The 16,875-nt window shown below is 39.2% G+C and overlaps 1 protein-coding gene across 5 annotated transcripts in view; it reads right to left on the reverse strand.

The window, feature by feature from the left end:
- ENOX1 (ecto-NOX disulfide-thiol exchanger 1) overlaps positions 1-16,875 on the reverse strand; it is a 365,131-nt gene that overhangs the window by 205,458 nt on the left and 142,798 nt on the right. The window contains exon 1 of one of the 5 annotated variants that reach the window (XM_085215816.1): positions 8,908-8,973. The exons of the other annotated variants lie outside the window; for them this stretch is intronic. The gene's annotated coding sequence lies outside the window, so the exon portion shown is untranslated. Of the gene's footprint in view, positions 1-8,907; positions 8,974-16,875 lie in introns of those variants that run through there. 5 annotated transcript variants of the gene reach the window in all.

Here is a 16,875-nt window from a genome sequence, read left to right on the forward strand (position 1 = left end):
TAATCAGAGTTAGAGCTTAATTCTGTGATTCAAAGTTAATAGTATTTAGGATTTATATATTTAGTAGAAGTATGTTAATTTCATAGCTTTACTAAAAAAAAAATGGCATGCAGATCGAGGAATGAAGCAATATGTGTCATAAATAAGCCTAACAATGAGCATTTAAGTTATTAGCAGTTTTGGCAGAACAACTGCAGAGAAGATTGCAATTGTGAAGCACGTAGGTCATCTGACAAAGGAGAGACTGTTACTTAATATAATAACAATACTAGTTTTATGTACTTTTAAGTATTCCAAAAATAGCTGCCTGAAAGATTCTCCACATTAGAATATTTATCTCTAATCACAAGGTAGATTTCAAATCATTAGTTAGAAGTGTTTAAAAGACCAGACTTCAGGGAGCACTGCATCACAGATCCTGCTATGTTCAGTAGACCAGTTATAGAAAAGAAAAATGTGCGACTGACAATGAAATCAGTGATGTAAATGGGAAGGAACAGCATTGTTGGTAACTGGATAAATGGGCAAAATTAACTATTCCTGCACACTGAGAGTGAGAATTATTAAGGCTTTTGCTTTGCAGTAATCAGAAGTTTCGTGGAAGATGGAGGAATTCTCAGACCCCTGTTGGACATAAAGATGACTAGTGCAGTTTATTTTCCTTTTTTTTTTTTTTTAATGCTTTTACTGTGGATATTTCCATTCTGTTATAGATGTGAAAAACTAGGCATCGAAACAACAAAAGGTTAAATTAATCATAAATCATTACACACCATCAATTTATGTATTTATCCTACTCTGTGTATAGAAAATTGAATGAAGCGCCTGGAGATTTTTGGTTGAGCAGACTCAAGTAATGAAAACAATTTCCTAAAATAAAATATAAGTATTGTCAAGAAGTCCAGCAAGATTAGTTTCCATCTCAAAAAGACCAGAAAATTGGGTTTCTTCAGATCCCCAATCAAATGCACCAATAAGTGAAATTTTGCTTATTGAAACGGAAAAACAGAGTACTGAGAGATGTGATAATCCTGCAAGCTAAAAAGATTTTATATCATAATCACTGTTGTGACAAAAACGTTAGTGAGATAACTTATATTAACTACATCATCAGCTTCTTCATCATTCCTCAACACTGCATTCATTCAAGACCAATGCACGCACTTCTCCCACTAAATCAAATGTCAAAGATCAGTCACTGATTACGTCAGTTTACAAGGATATGCCATCCTCTCAAATTCATGTGCTTCTCTTCCTTACTTTTGGCAGCTTTTCTTTCATTGCAAAATAATAATACAAAGCAAATACTGAAACATTCATCCTGTATATAGCTCTTTACATATATTAAAATTCATAGAAGTTAAGAAAGCAGTTAGGATATACATATCATAGAATCATAGAATAATAGAATCATAGATTGGCCTGGGTTGAAAAGGACCACAATGATCATCTAGTTTCAACCCACTGCTATGTGCAGGGTCGCCAACCACCAGACCAGGCTGCCCAGAGCCACATCCAGCCTGGCCTTGAATGCCTCCAGGACATTCTTTTTTAGGAAAGACTCAATTTGTTAGTCAGAATAGTAGAAAAAAGCTGGTAAAAAATGATGTAGATGATATTAAAAAAATAATAATAATAATACATAACAATACATTTCCTTACTTCATGATGTTGGTATAGTATCTTGATGCCAAAACTGCAAAATATTTCCCATTAAAAAGAAAGATTTTTTTCAACAACCTCATTTCTACTGCAAGCTACTAATGCATTTAGGGAAATAGCGTCGGGGGAAGAATTTCCTTGAGCAGCTTGTATTGTCAGCTGCTTCAAAGACTCACAGGGTCCTATGATGTCTAACACAAACCACAATTCCCATGTTGGTCTCATGCGAATCAGAAGATGAATGCCACCACACAATAGGACATGAGGAATTAAAGCCACACTTTTCTACCAGATATCCTCTGTTGTACTGCCATGTGCTTTGATAACTGAATTAAAATTTTTTGCTCTAATTGCCAGAGAACTAGTAACATGTGAAAATAAAGTAATTCCCAGACAGCAGACAAATAGGGTGTAAAAGGAATATTCAGAAGAGATAAGGCTGTAATATAAAACTAATATACATTTTATTTATCTACACTCATTGTTGGAGGGATTTAGGAAGCTGACAGGGTTAAAATTTCCAACTACCACCTCAAAATCACGCTGGAAGTCTTTGAAAGATTCAGTATGGACACTGACAAGGAAAAATTGGCTTATATAATCAGGATTTTCAGCACAATCTCTCAAAATGTCTCAAGAAATCTAAACATCCATAGGCTAAGAAGTAAGTCCTCAAATGAGTACAAGCTTGATTTAAAGAAGAAGTGAAGTAAGGACAACAGTGGTGTTTGGGGAAGAGTGGCTTTGGGGGACCAAATGTTGAGCATATTTAAGTCACTCTGAAAGTAATGCCTTCTATTTATTTCCAGGCAAACTATAACAGATACACAGAGCACAATAACGCTATTTGATACAGCAAATTCTCAGCTATAAAACACTACTTTTCAAAACAGTCACCACAATTATCTATGTGTTCTTTGCCAACAATGAACAAGAGCCTGCATACTGCGCTTGTAAAAATCTGTACCAGCGGAAGTGACCCACTATTTTACAGCTGCAATGACAGCACTGTTGATAGGAGAATATTTCCCATGCAGTCCATCTTTCGTTGGTCCAAACAGATGGAAATCAGAAGGCACCAAATCTGGGCTATATGATAGATGTGGTAGGACAGTTCAGCCATGACTGGCAATATGCTCCACAGTCTTTAAGCTGGCACGGAGCCTGGCATTATTGTACTGCAAGAGAAAGGTTGTCCACTTCATGGGTTGGCTGCTATTTTGACTCCAGCTTGTAGTGGTGACGCAATGTCTCCTCACCAGTAATGATATGATCCAGAAAACTGTCACCTTCAGCCTTGTGTTGGCTCAGTAGATCCTGACAAACTTACAAATGCTGTTCTTTCTCTTCCTGTGTGAGTATTCATGAGACCCACCTGGCATAAACTTGTGACATTCCAACATTGTCACCATCGTTTCCAACACAGTGAAGTTGATATTCAGTTCCATACACAATTCCCTGGTCATAACCTGCCAATTAGAGCAGACGACCTGATTGAGACACTTTTCATTTTGTAGCGTGACAGCTGTGCACAGCTGGCTGGAATGTGGCTTGTCTTTACGTCTCTGTCACCACTGTTGAAACACATTACTCACTGCCTCACATTTACTTCTTGGTCTCCACAGATGTTCAGCAAGCACCGATGAATGTCAGTGGGTGACATTTTTCTGCTTAGAAGAATTCAGTGGCACACCTTTGCTTCATGCTTACTTCCATGTCAGACACCATTCTGTTGGACTCTGCTGCCACCATCACACCACAACAAAATGTAATGGAATATTGGCAGGAAGGTTCAACCTCTACTGCTGTACCATCAACATCTGTCTCTGATGTCATGGCCAACATCATAAAATAGGAAGCATTACTTTCAGAGCAGTCCTCATACTTTTTGGTCAAGTTCAAAGGTAGTTACCATTATGGTAAGAAAACCTGTTGATTATGATAATTTGTTCTGGGCAGTAAAGATGAGGGCAACTGGATAAATAATGCAAAAGGACTTGAAGGTTTGTCAAAACTAGAAACAAAGGCTGGCAGGAGCAGATCTGTACATTGGCACAGTTGCTGATGAAGATTATACTATCCACAATTCAGGGCTGGTTTTATTTTTTTTTAACTTGGACTCTGCTCTCTTGGATTGAACGCTTGCCTGTGGACAGAACTCAAGTTGCACTTCTGGAGCTTACCTTTTTGTTTAATTTTGTCTGAAAGGAGTGCAGGCTATGGGCTCTCAGATCCTCTTCAGTGTGAACAAATGCACAGTAAGTGAAGATAACCAAGAGATTAGCTTCAAAAGCACTCTCCTGCTCCTACACCCTTGATATATAAGCACTCTATGATGCTCAAGGACCAAGCAATAAAATAGCAGGTGAAAATGAAAATAGATAAATTTAGAGAGCTGGACATGTGGAGAAAAAAAAAGCGCCAATAATCATGATTTTACACAGAAGGTGATGAAGTCTGGGTAAATTTAATTTTATCAAAGTTCACATTATCAGTTCCAAATGAAACCTCAGAGTCACAACAGTCAGTCTTCTAAACAACTCATCTCAGTGCTCAAGAAAGTAAATTAAATTACTAGGGAAGGAAAAGAAAACTAATAGAAACATCACTCTCTTACTGTAAGAAGATCATCTATATCTCCTGCTTTCTCCACTCTCAGAAGACACGGTAAAATTGAATAAAGTGAGAGGAGAATGGCAGGTACACGCAAAGGCATGGAGCAGCTTTCAGGCAAAACATCACCATGCAGAGTGGGGCTTTTCAGCCTGGCAGGTGACAGAGGATGGGACATGACAAACTTTCATGTAATTGTGAGGGGAACAGAGAGGCTGCAAGGCTGCAACTAAATGTTCTATGTATTTCCCAGGTGGGTATACAACACAAAACCAGCATGTGGTAAGTCAGAACTAGCAAAAAAGATGTCCTTATTCACACAGCACGTAGTTAAATTGTAAGCCCTTGACACAGGAAGTTGTAACTGCTAAAAGTTTACAAACACTGAAAAGCTGACTCCATAAGAATGATAACCTGCAAGGTTATCACCCCTGACATACCCAGTCTTTGAGCAATTAACTGCTGCTATATAATGCTCTTTTCTCGTTCTTTTTCTTTCTTTCTTTTTTTCTTTTCAAATAACCACATCTGTCTGTCCTGTTCGTGTATACTTTCCTAGGCACTAATTTCATGTAGTTTTGTAATTTCATAATCTGAAGAGAGATTACTGTCTTAGGCTATCTTTTGCTCTGACCCAGAATGGCTGCTCTTCAATGTCAATGGGACTAGGCCACTGAATAAAAGTCAGAAGTTACCTCTGCAAAAGAAAAGAAAAAAAAAAAAAAAAAAAGCCCTACTTGCTTCAACAGAATTTTCATTTCCTTTTATTGATTCCAGAATATGGCATTAGAGACTTAAGATTTATAACCCAAATTTGTGTTGGGAAAAGAGCTTACATGTCACAGTTCCACATGAAGCTGATGGAAAATTGTAAATGTCACAGAAAACACAGTTTTGGAAGTCTACAATTGTTGTTCCACGTTGAGAATTTCATTCTTTCAGTGTTTTTGGTTTTTTTTTTTTAATTCTTTCCGAATGAATTTCCTAGCAAATGATCATACTTTTAGTATGCTAAGACCAATTTGATTAAAATTTCATACACAAGATGGAAAAAGAAATATGTCAGTAAAGCATGTCAGTTATTAATGACACACACTAAATTATGGTAGACTGAACACTCTCAGTAGGCTGGAAGATTTGATTGTAGTGTTTTAAGTCTGTCTTACAGAATTGCACATTTTGCCTTTTGGACAATATTTATTATACCTTAGAGAGCACAAACAAATACTTTCGCAAAAACAATCATTTAATAATAGTTACTCTATTTTTTTCTATACAAAACCCTTCAGGAAGAGTTGGGAAGGCTTCCCTTTTTTTCATCTTCCCCTATTCTTGTCTCCTATCGGTAATGATTTTGCGTAAAATTTGCAAAAGTTCGATTTTCCCTGGCTCCTTGAAAGGCACACAATAATTACTCTAATCTAAAATTACTCAGTTTTGGAATGTGCTCATTTAGAGTTTCAAATAAAATATTTGGTGCCAGCAATGAGCTATTATAAAAAAAAACAAAACAACATTTGGTACCTCTAGTTTGCAAACTGAAATTTTTTCACATTTACAACAGAATCAAAAGGACTAACTGTGTTGGCTGGGTGTTACTAATGATACTAACTATTGCTCCCAGCTGTTTTTCCTTTAAATACAGGACACAGTTGAAATAAGATCTGCATCTGCCACTATTTGGCCTTCCTACATTTGATGGGAAATCTTACATGTCCTAATTAACTGTGAACAATAAAGTAATCACTTTACTCAACAAGTCCCATAGAGAAAAAATGAGCAAAGCATAATTAAAAAATGATGACGGTGTCTGGACGAAAGTGATCAGTTGTAGTACAGAGGGGTCTCTTGACTTTTTTTGCACTTTATTTAACAGTTACTATTGACTAAAGTTCTAGTTTCATAGAGTTGTTATAAAGAAGCAGTTAATAGGGCAGCTGTCTATGGCTTCAGTAGTTCCATGTAAACTAAGCTATTATTTTGGAAGCAGTGACATATTTCACATGGAAAAGGTGATTAATCCATCATATAAACTAGGATCGTGAGTATAAATGCATATAATTCATTTGATCCAATTTTTGTTCCAGATACTGCTACAGCAAACTTTTTTTTTTTTTTTTTTTTTTGGTCTGGAACTTAAAGCTTCACTGGGAAAAGAAAAAAAAAAAAAAAACACAACGGAAAAAAAAAGGAGAAAAGAAGGGAAAAAAATACAAATCAGAAGTGGGATTAGATTACGAGAAGCTACTGAAGCAGCATTATGGGTGACACACAATACTAGGCCTCAGCGGTTTTCCCTGAAGAACAAAATATGGATGTCATCTAACAGGAGGCATTAACAACTAGTTGGCCTCAGATCTCGCTTAGACATAAATACATACAAGGCTAAGTCATGCTCCTTGCTGCACTTAGCCTTGCTAGCTCCTGAGGACAGTTATTACATCTATGTCAGGGATACCAGCAGCCCTCAGTGCCAGGATAAGAGGCAGTGAGCACAAACTAGAAGATAGGAGGATCCTTCCTGAGCACCCTGCTCTGGATGTCCCTGATAGGGCAGGGGCTGGAGCAGGTGGGCTTAGTGGGCCCTAGAAGCCACTCTGTGCTGGGGTTCTGTGACACCACAATTCCTCACTCAATTGACATCACCTGTTTACATCTTAGTCAAAGATTCCTACTGAGGCATAAATGTTGTTGCAGCTGTCACTTTAGGCCCCAAAGATCCACAGTGAAGTCCCTAAATCCCTTATTTCTCCCTGATATGCTCCTTGGGCAGAATCTCTGCAGAAGAATGCACCAGCCCAGCTTGTTGTTGCCTGCATGGGAGAACTGAACTCTTCTTGTATTTGTCTCTTCTCTGAAAGAATGGTCAGGTGCTGGAAGGGGCTGCCCAGGGAGGTGGTTGACTCACTGTCCCTGAAGGTGTTCAATAAATATTTAGATGTTGCACTGAGGGACATGGTTTAGAGGGGAAATATTGGTGGTACTAGGTGGACGGTTGGACTGGATGATCTTGGGGTCTTCTCCAACCTTGATTCTACAACTCTATGACTGCCCTTATTTTATCTTTAACATTCCTCCTGCCATTGACTAAGCTCAAAGAAAATGAACTGGGTGAAACCAAATGCTAGCAATGACACCACATCTGCAATCTAATTGCTCTCACTCAAAAGCAAGAGCCAAGGCACAGTCATAGTCTGTACTCAGTCTACAATTAAGAGTATCAGACTGCTCTCTGGCAAAGAAGCAGCTCACTGTTCATAACCATGAATGCAGTCATCACAGCAGGCATGTTGGCAAATTAAAAACAGGTTAGTTTAGAGAAGCCAGCTGCAGTCACATGCAATCAGATTGCAACTGAGAGTTGGGACACCTGGGCTGACCAAGTGTGGGGACATGCAGTGCAGTGCATATAATGGATATGTAGATATAGATATAATGATGGCTGTGTGTTAAGTGCTGAGACATCTGCTGCACCTCATATTACAGGGTGAGATATATACAAAAGTGACAGTACTACTCATTTCTGTGACCTAAAGTGCTCCTCAGAGAGACAGACTCGTATTCTAAACTTTGCAACAACCCAGTGTATTCAAGCAAACTGGAAATCCCATATCATCCATGCTTCTTTACCAGGATTACACTTTTCTATGAGACAAAAAGAGGCCCTCAGAAGAAGTAAACTAAAAGTCTTAATTCACCTCTTTCAAATAGCAAATCCTGTACTTATTTTGAGGATGGAAACAGTATCTCAGGCCCAGTCAAAACCGACATATGAAAGAAGAAAAAACTCTTTGAACAGAAATGTTGCCCCAGCTTTTGCCAACTATCCAGTTCCAGAGAATTTACTGCTAATACGCATGAGTTCTTAAATATACTTGCTATTTAAATTTCACAAAAAACGGATTTGGAGTTTTGTGCACATCAAAAGAACTATAACAAAGAAACAGGAGACTGAATTTATGATTAGGAAAAGCAGACACATTCATTTTCTTTTCCAAAGCAAAGCACCATAACAAAACCACACTCTGGCTGCTGAAGTTACTCAGTGATGGAGAATTTAGATTAGCATGCAAACAAGAAAATGTTTGACTACATAAAAGATAACCTGTACACCAGGACTATATTTTATGCAGAAACTAGTTATAAAAATGCTGCATAAACCATCCCCATAGGGATAATTTAAGGAAAATAATCTGAGATATTTACGTACCTGACAAACATTCAAGACTATGAGAGATTTCGCTGTTCATATGCCCATCCTATAAGCCTACAGTGTTTGTCTGGGATAGCCAAGGTCACACTGATCACGGCAACTAGCCCTGGCTCTGGGAGAAGCCCAGCCATGTGAGAAAGGCTGATCAGCCCAGGTGGAATATCACACCATAGCCATAGCCTCAGAGCACCAGGGTTCCTGTGTTCACACTGCTCAGGTGTTACTGCAGTCTGCCAGACAACAAATCCTGGGTGTTAACGCCAGCAGAACAGCTGAGCTCTAGACCATGTTTATTAACATTCCATCTGAGCAACACTTGACAAGCCCACCGCAAATTCTTCACAGCCCAAAGGCTGCATGAGTCTTCTCTGCCTTCCCATTTTGTGCCTCCCTGCAACCTCACCAGCCTCCCTCCTCACCTCCCATTGCACATCGCCCTCTGAAATGCCACATCCTTCCTTGCTTCTACATCTTCAGCCCACAAGTCCTGCAGACACCACGGAATACACAGCAGAGCTGGAAGCTGCTACCTCCTATCAAAAGCATCACACATATCAGAGTGGTGTATGTTGACCCTGCGCCTGTTTATTTTATTTTCTTACCTCATATTGCCAGCAAGATGTTTCTCTTACGTTTTGGGCAGCAGCACTTAACACTGGATAATCAGCAAGAGAGTTACATTGCAAGAGCTTATAACCACATGTGTTTTGCAAGCTGGAGTTTGGTCACTGTTGTCACAAAATGAAAACAGACCAGGTGTAGAAAAAGGCTGCAAAAATCAGTTTGGAAAGAGGTTTTCTTTTTTCTTTTTTTTCTTGAAGGGAGATTAGAGGAGCTTAGATTGTTTAGTCTAGCAAAATGAAGAGGAACAGCTGAGAGGAAGGTAAGGGAGGATATGTTTGCTCTCTATTAATTATTAATTAATACTCTATTAATTATTAATAAAGAACTATTCAAGATAAAAGGTAATGGTGTCACAAAACAAATGGATAAAGGTTGTTTGTGAATATATTTAGGCTAGGAATGCAAATAGAGTTCCTAACCATTAATTGAGTTTGGAAGCAGCTTTCCAGTGGGAAAAGTGAAACGGAAAAGCCTCAAAGACTTCAAAGATGAAGCCTATATGAAGAGGTTGGATGTCTCTGAATGCCATATACCAAGCAATGGTTCAAGCTTTATATCCCAAATCTGATCTCCTTTCATCTCCTGGCTAGGGGGAGATGCAAAACTGTCTGTGATGTCCTTTCTTAAACCTAATGAAAAGGACATGTCCGAGCATTTACTTTTCTAAACAGAGGTATGAAAAAACACGGAATTTTGTTAATGATTCATTATTTGCATTTAATAAGATGAAATCCACTTTAACAACCTTGAATGAGATCTCTAAGAGGTCATCTCACCCATCATCAGATGACTATACCATTTCATGACTACCACCCTGGCCTGGCTTTGAACCGTTTCACTCTCAAACTTATTTTTAATATCTTCAACAGTGCAGTTCTCTTAATATCCATCTCAAATACATGGAGCCCTCACCAGAGGCATAGAAATAGAGATGTGATTATCATAGCAGTGGAGGATATTTTAAATACGGTTTTCAAGAGGAAACTGTTTAAATCTGAACTCTAGTACCACACTGACAAGCTTGTCTATTAAGCACTATTATGGTCAATGCTTTATCATAAATACACAACTGATACCTTCAATACAGAAGTGACATTTAAAACACAAAAAAACCCCACGTTCATCACAAAACGTTGCTTCCTGATATGAGTCATCCAACATGAAATCAAAGATTTATTTCCAATCTTGGGTCAAATGCACTGGGGTATATCATCACATCAAAATACAGTTCTGCTACGCTCTGTTGGAATGATCTTCATCCGTATTTAATTTCTGCATAAGAAAAAGTAGAGAAGTAGAGAATAGAAGGGTAAAGTACACCAGAAAGATCAAAAAAGAGGTAAGAAAGAAAAGCTTTCACTAATAATTTTAAAGTAGAATGCAATGAAATAAATGTCTGCACAGACACACAGGAAATGGACTGCGATAGTTTGAAGAATGTAGGAAATCTTTAAGGACTGAATCTTGGACTTAATCCCATTGAGAAAAAGAGCATATTTCTGTCTAACAGCAGTTTCATAAACCTCTTAGAAGTTTTAGTAGTGTTTCAGTGAGAAAAGAATCCACAGAATGAGCCAATATGTGGCATTTATGTGACAGTATAATCAAAAGGCTCATGTACTCAGGGAGTCTTGCAATTGTAACTTGTCCAACCCCAGCAAGCAGTTCTTTCCAAAGACGGTTGAGGGGCACCATTTCACAGACAAGAATGATTTGCCCACATCCTCCTTCAATCTCATTTGCTTTCTGGTTCAGCAGATGGCTACAAATCATACACAAAACTTAAAAGCAATAAGGGAGCTCCACAAACAAACCCCAGTTTCGCAGGTTAGCTGTGATGACCCCTTGCTTTTCCATTTTTATGACTTAAATTCACTTCAGTCGCGTCACATCCAAGTCAGCTGAGTCAACAGAAGAAATCCCATGTTTTTCTCTGCTAAAATGGGCTCTCCTGTATTTTCTTTGGTTACAGGCATATGAAAGTATTTATACAGAGTCACCAGCAGAGATTTGCAAGATATGAATCTCCTCTGGAAAGCAGCTCTGCAAGACTCTTCAGCTACTACACTGCCTGGTGTCCAGCAATTTCAACTGCTGTAACTGGAGGTTTAATGGGATAACATCAGTGGGAACTCCTCTTCTCCTTCCCCCAAAAGAAAATGGGAAAACTACTCCAGATTCACAATTTTCAAGAGAGATTACATTTTTATTTACATTTGTTCTGTGTATAGGCCCAACACAAGTATTATCCGCTATAAATAAGGCAAAACCAACCCTTGCTTCTAAAGCAGCATTGCTGTAGTGGGATTTCAGACTGAAAAAGATGACGGGTGTACAAAATGAATGCAGCAAGTTGCTAAACTCTGCTTACAGACCTGCTCCCCCTAGAAACCGCAGATGTATATTGAGATGGACAGATTCGGCAGGCAGGATAGCAACCCAGCAGTCTGCAGAGCCTTCCTATATTATATCAATTGTATTTACATGGACAGTCCAGTGAAGCATGTTAGACTAAATACCTTAACTGTTTCAGTACTTGTGTCTGTTGAAATTTGTTTCCTTGCTACAAAGAAGTGGGTTTTTCATCTTGTGAAGAAAATTGATGTAATTAAAACAGCTCTATTCCAATAGCAGGGGATGTGCAACTGATTGCTGGGACCGTCGATTGATTTTGTCTGTTTGTTTGTCTTAATTATTTTCCTTCAGATGCCTGATTGTGATTTAAAATCAAGGTTCTCAGAAAGTAATGGGATGATTATGTGCCGCCCTCACTTATAAAGCTATCAGCAGTGGGGATGAATTGTGAAACAAAAAAGAAAAGAGGAGAAAACTAGGCAGTTGCAAGGATATAAACAGAGCTGATCCTGACCCAATTTGCCAGGTTAGGGTCTAACCACAAATGAAAAGAACTGTTTAGCCACCTGCCAGATATTTCTGAGAGACTGTATAAAAAATGACTGCTCTTCCTTATTTACTAAACTTAAGTTAAACTAATCTGAATCCTGAAGAGTTTCCAGTCAGGATCAAATGTAATTTCACACTGGCCACTGTTTGTTTTTAAAGGACTAAAATATCAAAGTAATTTCAGGAACTCTGCTGGAAAATGGGATTTATAATGAAAAATATTTGCTGACCCATAGAGAAATGAAAGCATGGCTTGCGCTCCCATTTTTCTTTCATGGTGCTTGACAAATTGACACAAAATTGTTAATTATGGGCACTGAGCACCCCATGATTATGCATAAAATATTCCAGCTGATTGGAGTACAAGTCCAATAGCATTTGCAAGAAATTAAGTAGCATTCTTACAGATACTGAAGGCTATGAATTTTGAATCATGATATAATTAAATTTCTGAAGTAGATATTCAAAATGCTCCTAATTTTTACTTAGCATTTAACCATACTGCAACCAGAGAGGGTTCCCTGGATAAATGTTTTGAACACAGACTTCAACACTGTGTGGCACAAATCTGCAGACTAATGAAAGTATTTCAAAAGAGTATAGTCGTCAATACTTATTTATGTGGGTCGTTTTTGATTTTTCCACTAAGATGAAAAAAACAGGAAAATAAGTTTCACTTTGGAAGTGAATGGGAGAACACCAATACATTTTGGGTGAATCCAACAACACATAAAGATATACAATTCTTACTATAATCTTAAATGAAAGGTGTCTGTTGAAATTAAAATTCAAAATAGGAAAAGAAAATATGAACTTGTCAGAGTTCACATTTTCATTCTGCACATGACATTTCCTTTCGGTCAAATGTGGCACATTGGCACTGAGGGACATGCCTAGTGGGCATGGTGGTGATGGGCTGATGGTTGGATTAGATGTTCTAAGTGATCTTTTCCAACCTTAATGATTCTATGGTTCTATGATTCCATGAAATAATAGGAACACACAGTGTGTTTTCATGTGTTAATATCAAACAATGCATATTATGAATTTACCTAACTTTCTCAGCTCTGGAAGTTGTTCCTTCAGGCAAAATCATTTCTTTGCCAAGGAAATCTGAACATGAAATTCAATGGCTCAGCCAGACATTACCAGACACACAAGATAGTGCCCTGGGAAATCATGGGAATGCCTTGGAAAGTCATTTGAAACTTAGTTTCTCTAGTTCCTTAGTGAAGACCCTGGGATAACACATGGCCCGTTCCATAAGGCAGTTGGTCAAATTCGCCAAAGGTCACCAAACCCTTTAGGTATGAAAAGTATGAATGAAGATAATCACTCTCCCTCCAGAAATGTGCAACCCAGCTTGTTTGCCTGGTATTGCTCAGCTCTTAGCAGTGACTCAGCTGACAAAACACTTCCAAAGAGAACAAATACAGATAAGCTGTTCAACAGTCAAGAGCCTTATATTCAGTGCAATACATGTTTCTAGTGCAAGCTGGAGATATAATTCAAAAGTGCTAAGATAAACTCTCTCACAAACATTTTAATATTCCTGTGCAGATAATCTCCCTGTGGATCCCTCCGCCCTGAGGCAGCTGCAAAAGACTCCATCCAGGTTCCCTGCGCATTGTGCCAAGCGCTGCCCACGGCTCTGCCCAGCAACAGCCCCAGTGGCCTTGTCCTGCTGAAGCACGGAGTTGTCAGCTTGCACAGGGAGATGCCAGGACTCAGGGAGCTTGTTAGAATTGCTGGAAATGTTCCAAAACAAGCCGTACAGGCACCAATGTACCTCTGCTGCGGACTGATGTTCTTCCATGGAGGTTTCATCACGGTCACATTATCAATAAAGTGTTTCCCTGCTCTGCATCACATTCTCAGGTGCTCAGAACTCAGAAACATGGCTGAGTTTTCAAAAGAATTCAGTTTGCATTCCCTTGTTGCATTTTTTTTTCAAATGAAAGTAGCATCTTTCAGCAACGCGGAGCTCCCCACAGCTCCCTCATCAATATTTATAGGAGAACTTCTGGATAGCTTAACCTTCTCTGCCGTATCCTTTTGAAACCCCTGGGTGTACACTCAGGGCTTGGGGTGGAATCTGAACCTTTCTGAAAAATGGCTCCTGCTGTGACCTCCAGGCATATTTGAAAACAGTCAGGTAATCAGATATCTCCCCGCTGAAGTCAGTGAAAGCACAGCCATTTATTTCAGAGGAGGTAAGATACAGAAAGTAATGAGTGTTTGGGATGAAAGAAAAAGAAATTCTGCTTTCCAAAGAGTTTCAGTTGAGCAAACTGTAGTATTTTAACTCTTAACAACCCCTGTTGACATACAGCGTAAAGGACTGGATACATCATAGAGAAGACTCAGAGGGATCTCATCAATGCCTGTAAATCCCTGAGGGAGGGTGCTAGAGGCCGGAGCCAAGCTCTATCATTGGTGCCTGGTGCCAGGACCAGAGGCCATGGGCACAAACTGGAGCACAGGAGGTTCCCTCTGAACACCAGGAGCCCTTCTGTGCTGTGCAGTGACGGAGCACTGGCACAGGCTACCCAGAGGCTGTGGGATCTCCTCCTTGGGGATCTCCCAGAGCCATCTGGATATGGCCCTGGGCATCCTGCTCTGGATGTTCGTGCTGGGGCAGGGGCTGGAGCAAAGGGACCCAGAGGGCCCTCACAACCCCAACCATATGTGCTTCATGTTAGTTTATGTTGCTTATATCTAGTATCCTAGGAATGCCTGCAGAACATAAGCAATTCTTAGTAATTCACAGTAACGCAATTAATGGTCAGAAAGGGAGCACCGGAGGGAGAATGTGCAAAATGCATACAATCTGGGAGGAGAGAGGAAGGAAGAAGAGCTTCCATGCTTGGCAGTGGCTTGGCAAGGAAGGGGAAGGAGAAGGAAGAAAAGAGCAAGGATGCATGAAAAGTGGTTAAATGTAACAAATATGGAAGAAATCAGACATATGACTGAATATCAGAACAGTGCTTTTGGTCAGTAGTTCAAAAAATTACATTGTATTAATTTTTTCATTTTTTTCTATTTGAGAACTTTGAATGATTAAAACCAACAAGCTTAGAAAAATACTTATTCAGACTGCTGTCAGTTAAGATCACTGTATGGCTTAGCCACGAGGGGCCACAAAGGCAAGTGTTAATGAAAGGTTTGCAAAACGCAGCATCAACTTGTGAGAGCAGGTTCAGAAGAAATTGGACTCAGGATCAACATGGACACAGTGAACAACCATCCACTCTGTCCTGCATCAACAGGAATTAATTTCTATCATCAGTTTAATCCATGGAGTTTACTTTATTGGAGTCAGATGCATTCAAGGCCAGGCTGGATGTGGCTCTGGGCAGCCTGGTCTGGTGATTGGCGACCCTGCCCATGGTAGGGGCTTGAAACTAGATGATTATTATGGTCCTTTTCAACTCAGGCCATTCTATGATTCTATGATTCTGTGGTTCTATGATTTTTAAATCTTCAGTTATTTTTAAATGCATGTACACAGTTGAAGGAATTCTTAGCATGAAATACAAATATTTATAAACAGAAGTCAAGCCATCTCCATGTCTCAGCTCATTTTTCACTACAATTTTTACGAACCATGAGAAACATTTTATCTATTTGTAGGAAAATCAGATTTTATTTTATTTTTCTGTTGCCAATTCAACATAATTTCATTCACCCTTATCCTGGAAGGCTGGGATGAGACCAAATCCATCATTCCTCCACTTGCACTAAGAATAAAGAAAAAAAAAAGCTTTAAAATTTCATCAATCTTCAGCCCATTTCCAAGGATAATTTTCTGTGAAGCCAATGTAATATGAGTGTTCTAATAATTTGGAGCTTGCAGAGCCCTCTCCCCTCAGTTAGTTAACAGAGTGTTTCAGCACCAGCCTGCACAGAGACCCTCAGGGTGTGAGGCCAAGGAGAAGATCCCTTTTTACACAACCCCCCTGGTCAGTTATGTAGACATGAGAGAAATAATTGCTTTGTGTGCAGAGGAAATCTCAGCAAATTGAAACTGAAATAGATGAAGCACAAGGGGGAAAAATCCAACCTTTAAAGATGAGAATTTCACTTTTCTCTCCAACCTCTGGGGTAAAATATCTCACAATGTATTTCTCTTTACATTCTAGTCGTTTTCTCCCTATAGTTAACTACCTCCTGCATCTCATAGAATGGCCTGGGTTGAAAAAGACCATAATGATCATCTAGTTTCAACCCCCCTGCTATGTGCAGGGTCGCCAACCATGAGATGAGGCTGCCCAGGGCCACATCCAGCCTGGCCTTGAATGCCTCCAGGGATGGGGCATCCACAACCTCCTTGGGCAACCTGTTCCAGTGCATCACCACCCTCTGTGTGAAAAACTCATGCATTCGTTTCCTCTGGTTGGTGCCCAGCCAACCTGCCCAGCCTGTCTCAAATACACATGCATCACTGTAGGATCCACATGGGAAGCAGCATTTACAAAAGGCGCAATGAAAATGTCTGCAAGTGCTACATGCAGTGGAATTATGGCCACTAGAAAGAAAAAGGAAAAAAAAAACAGGATATGAGGAAAAAATCTGTTGGCGTGGTCGCTCGAAGGATCTGCAGTCAGAGCATGAGAACCCACAATATATAACAGACAAAGAATAGACACTCAGAAAGAAGAAAAGGAAATGAGACTTGAAAGATAACATTTTAAAATAAATTGCTTCTTCTTAGATCCGAATTAAACCCAGATGATCACTTTAAGTTAATATCACAACACTGCAGAAAAAATGATTCATGCTTTAATTGCCATAATATTATCATTTACAAAAACTACAGACGAATGGTAAATCGGATTTTGTGTACATCCTGAACAAGC

Source organism: Meleagris gallopavo, chromosome 1, assembly GCF_905368555.1.
Source record: "Meleagris gallopavo chromosome 1, MGAL_WU_HG_1.1, whole genome shotgun sequence".
NCBI lineage: Eukaryota > Metazoa > Chordata > Aves > Galliformes > Phasianidae > Meleagris > Meleagris gallopavo.